This window comes from Lampetra planeri, chromosome 26 (genome assembly GCF_965212315.1).
Source record: "Lampetra planeri chromosome 26, kcLamPlan1.2.h2, whole genome shotgun sequence".
NCBI classification, from domain to species: Eukaryota; Metazoa; Chordata; class Hyperoartia; order Petromyzontiformes; family Petromyzontidae; genus Lampetra; species Lampetra planeri.
The window spans coordinates 4,188,651-4,202,180 of NC_136132.1; the positions used below are offsets into that span (position 1 = coordinate 4,188,651).

General features: G+C 51.7%; 1 non-coding gene across 1 annotated transcript; it reads right to left on the reverse strand.

The window, feature by feature from the left end:
- Nucleotides 1–10,435: 10,435 nt before the first annotated feature.
- Nucleotides 10,436–10,541, reverse strand: LOC144727839 (U6 spliceosomal RNA). Its single transcript, XR_013587450.1, has one exon. It is a non-coding gene; the product is annotated as a U6 spliceosomal RNA (small nuclear RNA).
- Nucleotides 10,542–13,530: the final 2,989 nt, after the last annotated feature.

Sequence of the window (13,530 nt, forward strand, 5' to 3'; positions counted from 1 at the left end):
ATGGATCTCACGCGGACCCCGTGGGGATTTAGGAAAGCCACGGCACAGACCCGATAGCTGACATATCCGTCGCAACGCGCGTCTCATCCATCCGTGTTTTGCCGGGCCACGCTGGCCGCCCTCTTGCCATATGTTTTGTCCACTGTTGTCACAAAATCAATGGCTTGTCTCACCACAGAGACGGATAGAGTCTCGTTTTGCAGCCAAGGGGAGGGAGCCACGGCGGAGCCAGACCCTTATTCTTGGCGAATATCTCTCTCTCTCTATCTCACGCTTGCTCTCTCCAACATTTCTCCGCTTTGCCCACTCTTTCTAACATATTCATTTCTTGTTTTCACAAACAGTTATGGTGTTTTTTTTTGTCACTCATCAATGCTCTCTATCACCCACCCACCCACCCCCTCCGCCTCCCCCTGTTGTGTTGTCTCTATATCTTTGGCTCCCTCGATTAATCTCTCGTGTTATTATCTCTGGAGGTCACAATGGGTTGAGAAACGGAAAAAAAGACGTGCGATTTCAATGTGTGACTTGCCTGCAGGGCATGTCACCCAGTTCGTTTGTACCAAACAAAGACAAAGATTCCCCGTATAGCCTATGTATGCTGTTGGGGCAAGTGCTGCTAGCGAGCACCTATGAAGGCAGGAATGGCACACGAATGGGTGGGTGGCCTGCACCACGCCCGGCCGCCTTTGTCTCCCCAATGACTATGTTTACACGCCCCACCAGGTACTCTTTTTTAGGTTAAGTCGACCTAGGGCAGGTCTAGGACCGGTTCAGATCCTCATCACTGGTGTTGGCCGTGAGCGGGAATCAAACTCGGGGCACTGAATGAAAAGAGCAGTGCGCTAATCGCTACACTACCGCTCACACACACACACACGAAGAGGTGTCAGGACAAAACTTCAATTTCTCTTCTTAATCTAGTCACCTTAAAATAACACTAATGGTAAAATAACAGTACGATAATTAATAAAAAATGAAATTAGCAATGTTCTGTGACAATTCGTAATGTATCCTAGAAGGTGAACTATATTAAAACATCAATTGCACTGTTGACACTGCAGCGTATCGACTTGTGCCTCCAATTATATGTGCAGGGTTACAGTGGCTTTGTTTTTTTTCTAATTAAAAAAATAATGCTACGATCATCAGATCGTCATTTCATCATTTCAACCATTCTCAATCTACTGCTGAGTGAAGGCCTCCCCTACGCTGACACCACCGTCAGAATTTCTCTGCAGCTTGCACTCCGCACTTTTCCATCTCCACGTGGTTTCTCTTTTTTTGCCCAGTTCTCCATCAATGCTCACGTTGTTTAGCCGTTATGAATGTGCTAAAGAGTTATGGCCCACGTACTTTTCCGTCCTCGTGTGTGGTGTGACGTTTCGGACTTTGCTGTCTAATTTCTCCGCATGCCCCCTCTGCGTTATCCTCACGGACTTTCACTTTGTCGCTGGGGAAAAAAAATAAATGTACACTGTGATGTTGTCTGTAATGATGGTGACGGTGATGATGGCGATAGTGGTGGTGGCAATGAATATATGGAATCGATGCCACATCCTTAGAATTGTGTTTGTGGCAACAGAGACTTGTTTTTACACGTGTAATAAACGACTGGACCACGATGTCTGGCTCAGTGTCCTTTATTCGGTTCGTGCTGTACACCCACACGGCTGTCTTTACTCTGTAGCTTCTCCACGGTGCTGACTCCAATGTCGGCCCGATCCACAACAGCAGCCCCGCTGCTGTTTCTCTCACACAGCCCCCCTTGGCTGTACTCGCTGCAACTCCTCTCTCTCCACAGCTCTGACAGCCTCGTGCTGTCTCCCTCTCTCCCTCCGCAGCTCTGACAGCCTCGTGCTGTCTCTCTCTCTCTCCGCAGCTCCTCCTGGCAGCCACACCGCTGCCTCTAACACGCAGCCCTTCTGGCTGTTTCCTCTGCAGCTGCACACCACTCCGCAGCTTCCTCTTGTCTTCGGGGTTGGCTCCCGATGGCCGTCGGCGCCCCCCCCTCTTCTCACTCGCCCGCGTGGCCTCACTCTTTTCCGCTCACACCCCGACTGACTTCCCCTTCCGGTTTACCCGCTTAAGGACCCGAACCTTCCACCCACGTCACATGACTCCACCCCCCGTGACGTCACATCCGGAAGGTCGCTTACGCCCGCATTACACCACCCTCCCCCGTAGAAAAATCCCAGCCGACCTCGGCTGACCAATAGCAAATCGTAATGCGGCGAACCGAGCTTCCCCCCCTAAAGGACACTAAGCATACAATGTAACAGCAAGAACAACAACAACAACGCAATTAACATCAACGAACGTACAAAAAGCATGCAATAAATACAACTGTAAGAAAAAAAATAACAAGACAGCAACAATCAACGAAACGTAAGCGATTTGGAACGTGTGCGGGTCGCCGGCCCGTCCCGGACGGTCGGCGGCCCACTCGCAGAACGGGAACGCGATGAAAGTCGAGGAATGACAGGGGGTAATCCCCCTGTCGCAGCTGGAAGTCCACCGACGTCCCGTGTCCCTAAAGAGTTAGTCTTGGGCTTGTCCTGTGACCGTGCCCGTAGCTGGGTCGGAAGGGCTGCAGGGCTCGAAGGTCCCGCAGACCTGGCAGGCGTCCTCCGAGCAGGGCCCCTCGTCCCCCGCAATGTCACGGCCGGCCTGTCTGGAACAGGTACGACAGGCGCTCTAGCAAGATCAATGGACGCAGGCAGGGGAGAGTCAGCAGCAACAGACCCCGGCAAGGCAACATTGGGGGATGACGCATCATGTAAGGGAGCAACATATGGTTTCAAGCGCGACGTATGCACAACCCAGCGACGAGACCCAATCTGGACGCGTGCTGACTGTGGGTTGGGAACCGCAATGAGGCGTACGGGACCATGCCAGGGTTTGTGCAATTTCGGCGAGGTCCCCGGACGTACCTGTGGACAATGAAGCCAGGCTAGGTCCCCAACCTTCCAAGGGCACTCCCCCTCAGACCGTCGCGCATATCGCTCGTTCCGGGCCTGGGCTTTGGCCGTAGCCACGCGGGCATTCTCCCGCGCCTCCGTGACTCGGCGAACCGTGTCCTGAATGTATTCAGGAAGTGGTTTACGAGGTCCCTTCACCCCAGTTCCCAATTGCACATCCACCGGCGGCACGTTTTCCCGACCATACATAAGGTAAAACGGCGAAAATCCTGTAGCCGCATGAGGCGTCATCCTGTACGCCGAAAGCAGCCCGGGGATGTGCAGATCCCAATCTGATTGTTGTTCACTCACGGTATGGCAAAGCATGGCAGACAATGTCCTGTTCAGCCGTTCAACCATACCATCCGTCTGCGGATGGTATGGGGATGTCCGTACTTTCTTAGTCCCAAGGCCCGCGCACACTTCCGCCAATAATTTAGAAGAGAAATTCCTGCCCTGGTCCGTGAGGAGTCTCTCAGGCGCCCCCTTATCCATAATATACCCAAACAAAAAGGCGTCGGTAATGGCCGCGGCCGACTGATCGGGCAACGGCCAGGCCATCGGCCAACGGGAGAGGTACTCAACCCCTACCAGCAAATATTTATTACCCCTCGCCGATGGTGGAAAAGGTCCCAATATGTCCAGTGCCACCAATTCATTGACTCGAGACACCTGAATCGACTGGAGAGGCGGCACGTAAGGATGTTTCGGCGGCTTACGTCGTGCACACGCAGGGCACGCGCGCACGTGCCCTACGACATCTGTCGCCATGCCGTGCCAAAAATAATGACGTTGCAACGTCAACAAGGTCTTCTGCACCCCTAAATGTAAGAGAGTGTCACAATGGAGGGTTCTAATCAACTCGAATCGCAAGGACGTTGGTACCACCAGGCGCCAACGTTCCTGGAACCCCTCCCGCCACATAAGCAGACCATCTCGGAGAGCGGTTTGCGGCCCCATAGCCGTACTCGGACTCCCATTGTCCCTAGCAGACCGCTTCCGCAAGGACACCAATGACTCATCCATCATCTGTTCCCGGATCCAGACAGACCGCGGCAGATTCAAAACCCCGTCAGCCGGTCCCGGTTCCATCGGAGTGTCCGACTTCTCGACGGCCAACGTAAGCGGCTGAGGGGGGTTTGGAATCGGCGAACACCTATGCGTCCCCGACTCACATTTACAAGGGGCGCGCCGCGGTAATCTGGAAAGTGCGTCAGCGTTCGCATGGCGCACTCCCTTCCGATGTTGAATTTGGAAGGAAAATTCCTGTAGCGTGTCCAACCAACGTGCCAACTGTCCGGATGGCTGGTCAATTTTAAGGGCATATTGCAAGGCCGCATGATCCGTACGCACAATAAAAGAACGACCGTAGAGGTATGGTCGAAATTGCCGTAAGAAAAAAACAACCGCCAATAGTTCTCTGCGAGTGACACAGTAGCGGGTTTCCGCAGGAGACAAGACTCGGCTACCATACGCCACGACACGCTCTACACCCCCTTTAGACTGTGATAACACCGCCCCAATACCTGTGTCACTCGCGTCCGTATCAAGAATGAATGGGTGATCGAAATCGGGATAATCCAATGTTGGGGCCGTGGCCAATAGATCACGCAGACTCCGAAAGGCCGCCTCCTCCGGCTGTCCCCAAACAAACTTCCGTCCTTTACCCGTAAGGAGATGCAAGGGCCTCGCAATCGTCGCAAAACCCGGCACAAATCTTCGGTAATACGAGGCAAATCCCAAAAACCGCCGAACATCCCCCACGGTGGCCGGAGTCGGCCAATCCCGGACGCACGCCGTCTTTTCCGGATCCGTAGACACTCCCTCAGCACTCACAATGTGCCCCAAATAGCGGACGGACCGTTGCAGTAGGTGACATTTCTTTGGTTTGAATTTCAATTTGGCAGAACGCATCCTCGTGAACACTGTCTCCAGCCGCGTCAAATGTTCATCAAATGTGCGGCTGAAGACGATAATATCGTCCAAATATATAAGACACGTCTCCCACTGCAACCCCGTCAAAACGAGCTCCATCAATCTTTGAAATGTAGCAGGGGCCGCATTCAATCCCATCGGGAGACAGTTGAATTGAAATAACCCCTGCGGCGTACAGAAAGCGGTTTTCTCCCGTGAGGACTCGTCAAGGGGAAGCTGCCAAAATCCCGAAGAGAGGTCCAGTGTGGAAAAGAACTTAGCCCCCGACAATGCGTCGAGGGAGTCATCCATACGCGGCAGGGGGTACGCATCTGCCACCGATATCTTATTCAATTTGCGGAAATCAACACAAAATCGCAATTTGCCATCCTTCTTCTTAACCAAGACGATTGGAGCGCCCCATGGGCTGTTAGATGGCGATATAATGTCCGCAGCCAACATGTCTTCCACTGCCCCCCGTACGTGTTCTCGCTCCGCAGGACTCATCCGATGCGAATTTAATCGAATAGGGGCAGCATCGCCCGTCTCAATGTGATGGTAAAGCAACGAAGTGCGGCCCAAATCCAAATCATCGGAGCTGAACACATCGGAATATGTCAACAACAATTTACGCAGCGCACCACGTTGCTCCATGGACAGGGAAGAATTTCCGTCACATAAATGAGCAACCCAACGATCATCCGAACTCCTTGGCTCGGAAACCCCAGCAACAACTCCCCGGCTATGTGGACAATCATGGGTCGCAAACGCCGTAGTGGCATGTGCCACAACCGTACCGGCCGGGACACGGACGTTTTCTCCCCCCGCATTAAGCACCTGTAAAAACGGTAATTGATCCGGCCGGACGATGGTCTGTGCCCCCACTAACGCCAACCCGGTTGTTATCATGGCGGACGGTGACAACAAGACCCCTACTGCTCCTAGCCGATCAGGCAGGGGCTTCCGATACCGCAAGGGTATAAGCATCTGTGTACCAGGTGGGATGTCCACAGATGCGACGGACAGCGCCTGCACTTGTACGGCCGAAGCAGGTCGCCCCCAGGGCGACGGCAGAAACGAGATTTGACGGCCCCCCGGCAGTTCAATACAATTCTCATTGATTTTGATCAAAATGGGCATCTTAGCCAAAAAATCGGTGCCTAACAAACAAGGAACCGCCAAAGATCTCGATATCAACACAACACCCGAGGCCGACACATCCCCAATAGATATCTTAGCATCCACCTGACCCACGATACCCATGCTACCCCCGTTCGCAGCGACGCACGACCCATAAACCGGACGCACAGCCCCCGGCGGGATGCCCAACAGATGGAAAATGACATCCGAAATAATAGTCGCAGACGCGCCGGAGTCGACCAAAATGCGTACGTCCACCCCTTGTATAGACCCCGGTACAGTGGACGAGCCCGTAGCGGCCGCGACGACTCTCCGTGCCAACTTGCGCCACTGCGTGACCGAGCGACAAGGCCCCGTCGAAGGGCATGCTTTAACCACAACGTTAGGATGGCGCAACGACGGTGATGGGTGAGGTGTAAAGCCTTGCCGAGTGTCTGGTGCGTGCCGACATGCCTGTTTCGGAGGATCTTTAGCCGACTTGACCGGTGCCGAGGCCTCCTGCTGCGGCGGAGCCGGGAAGCGGGCCCAGCAGTCTCTGGCGTAGTGGCCCCTACGCCCGCAGCGGAAACATTCGGCCTCGTTGCGCCGAAGCGCAGGCCTCGCCTCCTGACGGCCCCGTTCTGGTAGCGCCGCGCGCGGTCTCGGCCCGCCGCGTCCCGTCCATGGAGCGGAGACGGCCGTCAGTTGTTGAGGGCCCCGGTCATCCGGAACATAGACAGCCTGCGCAGGGTTCCACCCCAGCGCATCCCCTTCTTTGACGGGCCCCCCCGTCCACGCCGTCACTTGTTTCCAGCGACGGAGGTTGAATTGCGCATCGAGACACTTAGCAGCCGTCCGGGAAGTTAGCTTCTCATGCCCACACACAGGCATGGGGATCCCTAGATCCCGAGACAGCTCCAACATTTTCCCTAATATGAGAGGCTCGAGCAGGTCCTGTGGCGTCTCAGGATAAGCTGCCATGGCCAGCTCCAGCACCGCACCCCTGAACGCCACGGGCGACTCCTCTGGTGCTCGTTGTCGTTGAGCGAATCGCCGATGCGCATCATCTGGTGGCTCATAAGCATCGGCCATTTCTTGAAAAACACCACAAAGTTGCCTTCTTATCGGTCGTTATGGAACGGAAGAATCGGACAGATTCGTCGTCCAGGAGAGTCGGCAACACCTCCAAAGCCTCCGCATCGGTCCATCTTGCTGTGCGTACCGCCGCCAAGAAGCGGCAGGCGAACGCGCTCCAGTCCCCACCGACGGAAAATTCTTTAACCGTTGTAAGGTGGCGACTCCGACTCCTCTTCCCGCCGTCTTCCAATGGTGGTGGTTGTGATGGCAAATTCAAAATGGCGTCGGCCCGCGGCGTGGCCAAGATGGCGGTTTGGCGCCACGGAGCGCGCAAAATGGCGGCCTCTTGCCGCGTGGGCAATGGCGGCGGCAGGACAGGCAACGTGGCGGCCCGCGGAGCACCAATTGCATCATCCATCGTCCCTGGCGCGACGAGATGGCATAGATGCGCCAGGACGTCCTTAAGTGCCTCCAGTTGTACCGCCATCGCTTGCCATCGTTGATCCGCGTCTGATGATGTCGACGGACCCGCCACCGCGCCAACATCCTCCACTCCCGTTCCCGTGGTCGCCTCAGCCGGGCTCTCCTCCACCACCCCAACAGGATCCGTGGTTGGAGGGAGTTCGTCGTCGTCGGACGAAGAAACCGATGCAGGCGCCGGATTAACTTTCTTCCTCACTTGTTTCGACATGCCGTTGCACTTCCGACACCAGTGTAATAAACGACTGGACCACGATGTCTGGCTCAGTGTCCTTTATTCGGTTCGTGCTGTACACCCACACGGCTGTCTTTACTCTGTAGCTTCTCCACGGTGCTGACTCCAATGTCGGCCCGATCCACAACAGCAGCCCCGCTGCTGTTTCTCTCACACAGCCCCCCTTGGCTGTACTCGCTGCAACTCCTCTCTCTCCACAGCTCTGACAGCCTCGTGCTGTCTCCCTCTCTCCCTCCGCAGCTCTGACAGCCTCGTGCTGTCTTTCTCTCTCTCCGCAGCTCCTCCTGGCAGCCACACCGCTGCCTCTAACACGCAGCCCTTCTGGCTGTTTCCTTTGCAGCTGCACACCACTCCGCAGCTTCCTCTTGTCTTCGGGGTTGGCTCCCGATGGCCGTCGGCGCCCCCCCCTCTTCTCACTCGCCCGCGTGGCCTCACTCTTTTCCGCTCACACCCCGACTGACTTCCCCTTCCGGTTTACCCGCTTAAGGACCCGAACCTTCCACCCACGTCACATGACTCCACCCCCCGTGACGTCACATCCGGAAGGTCGCTTACGCCCGCATTACACACGTAAGCTTTCGCGACCACAGGTATTCGTACTAAATGTTTTTTGGGTGAGATCGCGTAAATATTAATGTGTCATTAACCCACCATCACCCGACACGTGGCCAATTCGTAAGGTTTGTCACCTGAACAATACGATGTGCTGAATAGCGAATTGGCATGCTTTGTTCACGTGACAAACCTTACTAATTGGCTGTGTCGGGTGGAATGTATGCACGTTGAACTTCTTTCGCACCGTACGTATCCAATCTTGCCAATCAGAGGGTGGTGGTGGGTGAACGACACATTTATATTTACGCGAGCTAACCCCAAAACCGGTATTATGAATTATGGCACGGAGACATTTGAGTTGCTATGCCCCTATATTAGGAATTGCCGAATCCTTCTCCATATTGCTAACCGCTGCATGTTAAGTCTGATGGGGTGGAGGGGTGCACGCTGTGGTGGCGCTGGCCATAAGAAAATCACATGCTTAGGGCCTCGAGCAGGCTCAATGACCCTCGGGTTCACAAGAAATGTATCGGTGCACAAAATATAAACTTGGATTCAGATATACCAAGGAACGTAAAAAGCCGGTCAAATTAAATATTAACGAATGAATACCTCTCCTCTCTATATTGTGTGCAGCAGCTCTCTTGTCTCGTCTCACTCCATCTCCGTCTCTTGTGCACATCTCTCTCATTTCACTTAATTTCTGTCTCATCTGTATCTCGTCTCAGATCTCATTACACGGCTATCTTTTTCCACATTTCTCAAAGCTCCGCCACATTGTCTCCCTTGTCTATATCTCCTTTATCATTGAACTAGGCGATTATAAATTGAAGAGGTGGATGGCCCTGCAAAAAGTAATTTCTCTGTAGCCGCCTTCCCCCAATGAGCCGACACTGTCTGTATGCTGAACTTCGTCCGCACCGTACATATCCAACCGCGCTAATCGGAGCCATGGGGGAAGTACACCACACTACAGACAAAAAAAGCAGTTCTGAAGAAATTCGCTTGTCAATTTAGACGATTCAAAAGCGCACGGCTCCAGTGGCTTCGAAAGGAAGAACGTTCTGGACGGCCACCGAAGCGCACCTGACTCGTCATGCCAACTGCGGGGCAGGCGGGCGGCGGGGGACCATGGAGAGTCGTCAGGTGGCCCCAGAGTGTGAGCGAGAAAGAGACCACGTCGCGCCGTGTCCGTGCCGGGGGGCCCTCCGCTTGTCGGAGAGTGGCAGCGCCTGGACACGTTGGTGACTTGGCCGCTCCGCTCTCTGAGGCTCGAGCACCGGGAGCTTGCTGCCACACAGGAAGTACACCCTCAGCATGCGGTGCGGCGCCACCTGCAATGGTATAGGAGCCGGGGAAACGCGCGCGCGTGTTTGTCGATGTGCACGCACGGTGACCCTTCGGTCGAAATCCATCGCTACCGGTCGAGGGCCTCCCCCCATGCGGTGCGGGTGGCGGGGGGTGGAGGGGTTACGTGACCGTACTTCGCCACGCTGGTCAGTGCGGGTTTGTGAAGGAGGGGAGGCACAGACGTGGGAGCATTAGAAGCACAGTACAACATTGGGATTTGCTGCACTGCCCTCTTCTTGCACGCAACGTAGCACAGCCGTGGAGCTGTCAGTGACAACCTGGCGTGCTTGGTGGTCGCCCATCCTAGGACTATCCAGGCCCAGACTTGCTTATCCTGTGAGTGATTTGCGCATAATATATATTACGTTTGTTGAACTTCCTTGGGATCGTGCGTAGCCAACCGTGATCATCGGATGTGCGGGGCAGGGACAACAAATTGAACACTAAATGCAGTTCTAAAGAAATCAGTTTCCAATCTAGTATTTAAAAGTGCATAGCTCCAGTGGCTTCCTAATATCGGAAGGAATAGCGGATGGCTGCAGAAGCGCATCTGAAAGCGCTCTGCGGTGCATCGACCTTTGTTCGATGGTTGGCCAAAAGCTGCTGCTGCTGCTGCTGCTCCGAGGATGATCGGAGTTTTGTACGATGGTTTACAAATACACCCAATCAAACTCTGATAAAAGTAGCCAATACAAATCAACTATTAGTTTCGACGCATGCCGTCTAATCCGAAGCGCCCGCTCTGCAAAATCAAGCGCACATTAGAATTTGCGTGTCATCATTGCGCAGGGGCCATGCTAATCTTCTCTGTATCGTTCCAATTTTAGTATATGTACTGCCGGAGCAAGTACTTTAGAGGGAGCTTCAAAAATTAAATAAATAACCAAGAGGCCACTTTAGCTCTCAGTCCTAGTCCACTGTGGATTGATTGGTCAGCAAATGAGGTTCACATTACACCCACAATTAAATACACTAAGAGAGCTTGTTAACAGCATCTGTGAAACGACCCTTTATTACCTTTGGCCAACAGAATGGCGAGTAAAAGCCCCTCAAATGCAGCCGATGTCGTTACTTAGCAAATCCGCTGAATGCTTGAAGGAACAAGAGCTCGTTACGCACGAAGGTTCTAGATTTGAAGCTTTCGTGACTGCAAGGATTCATACTCTTAGGTTTTTTCGGTAAACTCACGTAGATAAAAAGAAATGATGAAAGTAAAAATAATAGAAATAATAATATAAATAAAATTATAAATCACGACGTTTCGGAGGCAACACAAGTCTCCGTCATCAGGTGGGACCGTCACAGCCAGATTTACTGTATCAAGTGAGGCCCCGAAACGTCGTGATTTATAATTGTATTTCTATTATTTCAATTATTTTTACTTTTATTATTTATTTCTCTTTAATATCAGCTGGTGTGTGTCCAGGTCAGGGATCCAGACCATATGTCCGCACCTGGCACACCACATCCAGTATAGCTCTTGCCATGCCTCTGTGCCTATCAGTCACGTGACTGCTCCTGTGACATTTTACGTGAGCAATTAATTTCTGCCTTCGAAGCACGTTAAGTCACAGGGTGAGTTGACACGAATCTGAATTTAAACTCACATTTCGGTAACCACAATCACATGTCTCTTCCGAGTATGCTTGTCCCCAGCTATCTGAGAATGATTCAGCAACACCGCTGGCATCACTGGCTGTTTTAAAAAGTTAAAAAAAAACTAACTTTAAACGGGACGGGGTAAATATCCAAGCATGTCAACGATTGACGCTGCTGTCAAATGTCCTGCATATATTCAATGCACTGCCTTCCACCGCCTTCCATCAGCTCTCTTTAATCCTCTGCTCTGCTTTTTTCTTTTGTCATTTCCTATGCCATTGTTCGAATTCCCAATGGACCCATCCATTACCAGAGTACCTTTTAACCAGATATGTTTAACCAACCCTACCTTGCATAGCTCTAAAGGGATGTATGAAACATGTATTTATTTATTTCCACCTTTTATTAGCTTTCAGGCTTGCACAGCTGCCTTTTAGAATTCATATTCCGCAATGGATTTTTTCCCACGGCATCACAATGTGCAGCAAAGCCAATTTGTGGCTGTTAAACGCGGTTGAATATTCTGCAGACTGGGTCGCAGTGGCCCGAGGCTTAAGATGGCCCCGTCTCCGCCGTTCAATGTTTAAGCTGGATTGTGCGAAATGTCGTTTCCTTAATGTAAAAAAAGTAAAAGTGCTTTATTCAAGAAAGATCCTGGCTTTGGCCTATAAATGAATGGGACCAGGGTTTTTAAGCAAGCACCTATAAAAGCCATTTTTTTTTCTCATGATGGGAAAAATCTGGCCAATGCTCTTGCGTAATTGCCTTTGTCTCCCCAGTGTTTATGCTCTGAAAAAAGAAAATTTCAAGCAATCATTTTAGACGGAGTCAATCTAAGAGATTCCCAAGCCACGTGTTGAGAAATGCAACTGCTCTTGGTGCTACGGGACCCTTTTTGGGAGTATTAAGATGATAATAAAAACAAAGAAATGTTTTTACCCTTTCCGGCAATGATGCACATACTGTAACTTAACTTGAGCTAATCACGCTTTGGCGTTTTGCATCGTCCTTGCGTTGTTCGCCTTTTGACGTTCTTTGGTCTCCAATGAGACAAATTATAATAATGCAATTTATAACGCGTGCAAATTTGCGGACGTAACGACCGCAACTCAGAGGTGCGGAGCCAAGCTCAGAGTCGCTCGAAAGCACGTGGTTGTAGAGGTGAGTTTTAAAGTCTCTCTTGAAGGAGGCGATTGAGGTGATGCTGCGAACGTGCAGAGGGGATATCGTTCCAGACTGTTGGGGCTGCCACCGAGAAGCGGCGCATAGACACGATGACCATCCTGGATCTTGGTATCAAGAGGAGGTCGTGAGTCGCGCTGCGCAGGCATCTGCCGTGTGCTGCGCTGCAAGTTGTCAATAATGAAGAAAGGTACGGCGGGCAGGCAGCTGTGAAGGCATTGTGGCAGAGGCAGGCGACCTTGTATAAGCCATACAAGAGGCCGTCTGCTGGAGGCGGATCAGTTTCAAGGGCAATGCGTCCATTATTGAAGCGTATGCATGGTTTTACCACACGCATGTGCAGTTTGCCGCAGACTTGATGCCTTGTCCTCGGTTTGTCTATTTGGTGTTCGGACATCTTAACACCTCCCCGTATTATTGTCGAAAAGGTTGAAAGTCTGTTCTTCTCAATAATAATAATAATAAAAAATGAAGCATTATTTGCCACCACACACCATAGCCACAGGCCTCGGGGTTGCACAGCTTGGGTCATTTCATCACCGACACGCAGATTGGTTGTTGTAAAAAAAAACTAAAAATACAAACCTCAACGGCTCCGATCCAAATCCACTTCTTCTACGAATTGTTTTTTTGATTCAACATTGAGTCGCTAGGATCGCATTTCATACATTTCACTCTGATATATTGCACTACGTTATTATGAAATGCATTTTTTTTTATTTACACCAAAATATTATGCTGGAAAACTCCCTTGGAGCCATTGAATCTCAACTGGCTTTCCACCAGTAATCTACATAGGCAGTATATGTTCAATCAATCGGCAGTGTGAGGACATGACATAATCAAGTTAAAAGGGACGCTTTGCTGCTGCTTATTGAAGTAAGCTGTCTCCTATGATGCATTGCTGCAGTGTCAAGTAGCTACGTATTTTTCTATTGAAATCAGATTATGTATTAATATTTGGATCTTTCGGGGGTTTGTTTGCAACTCAGTGTCTGCCTTTGTACAACTGTGCATGTTCATGCGCCAATTCGAAATTGTTCATGCTTCCTCCAAAAT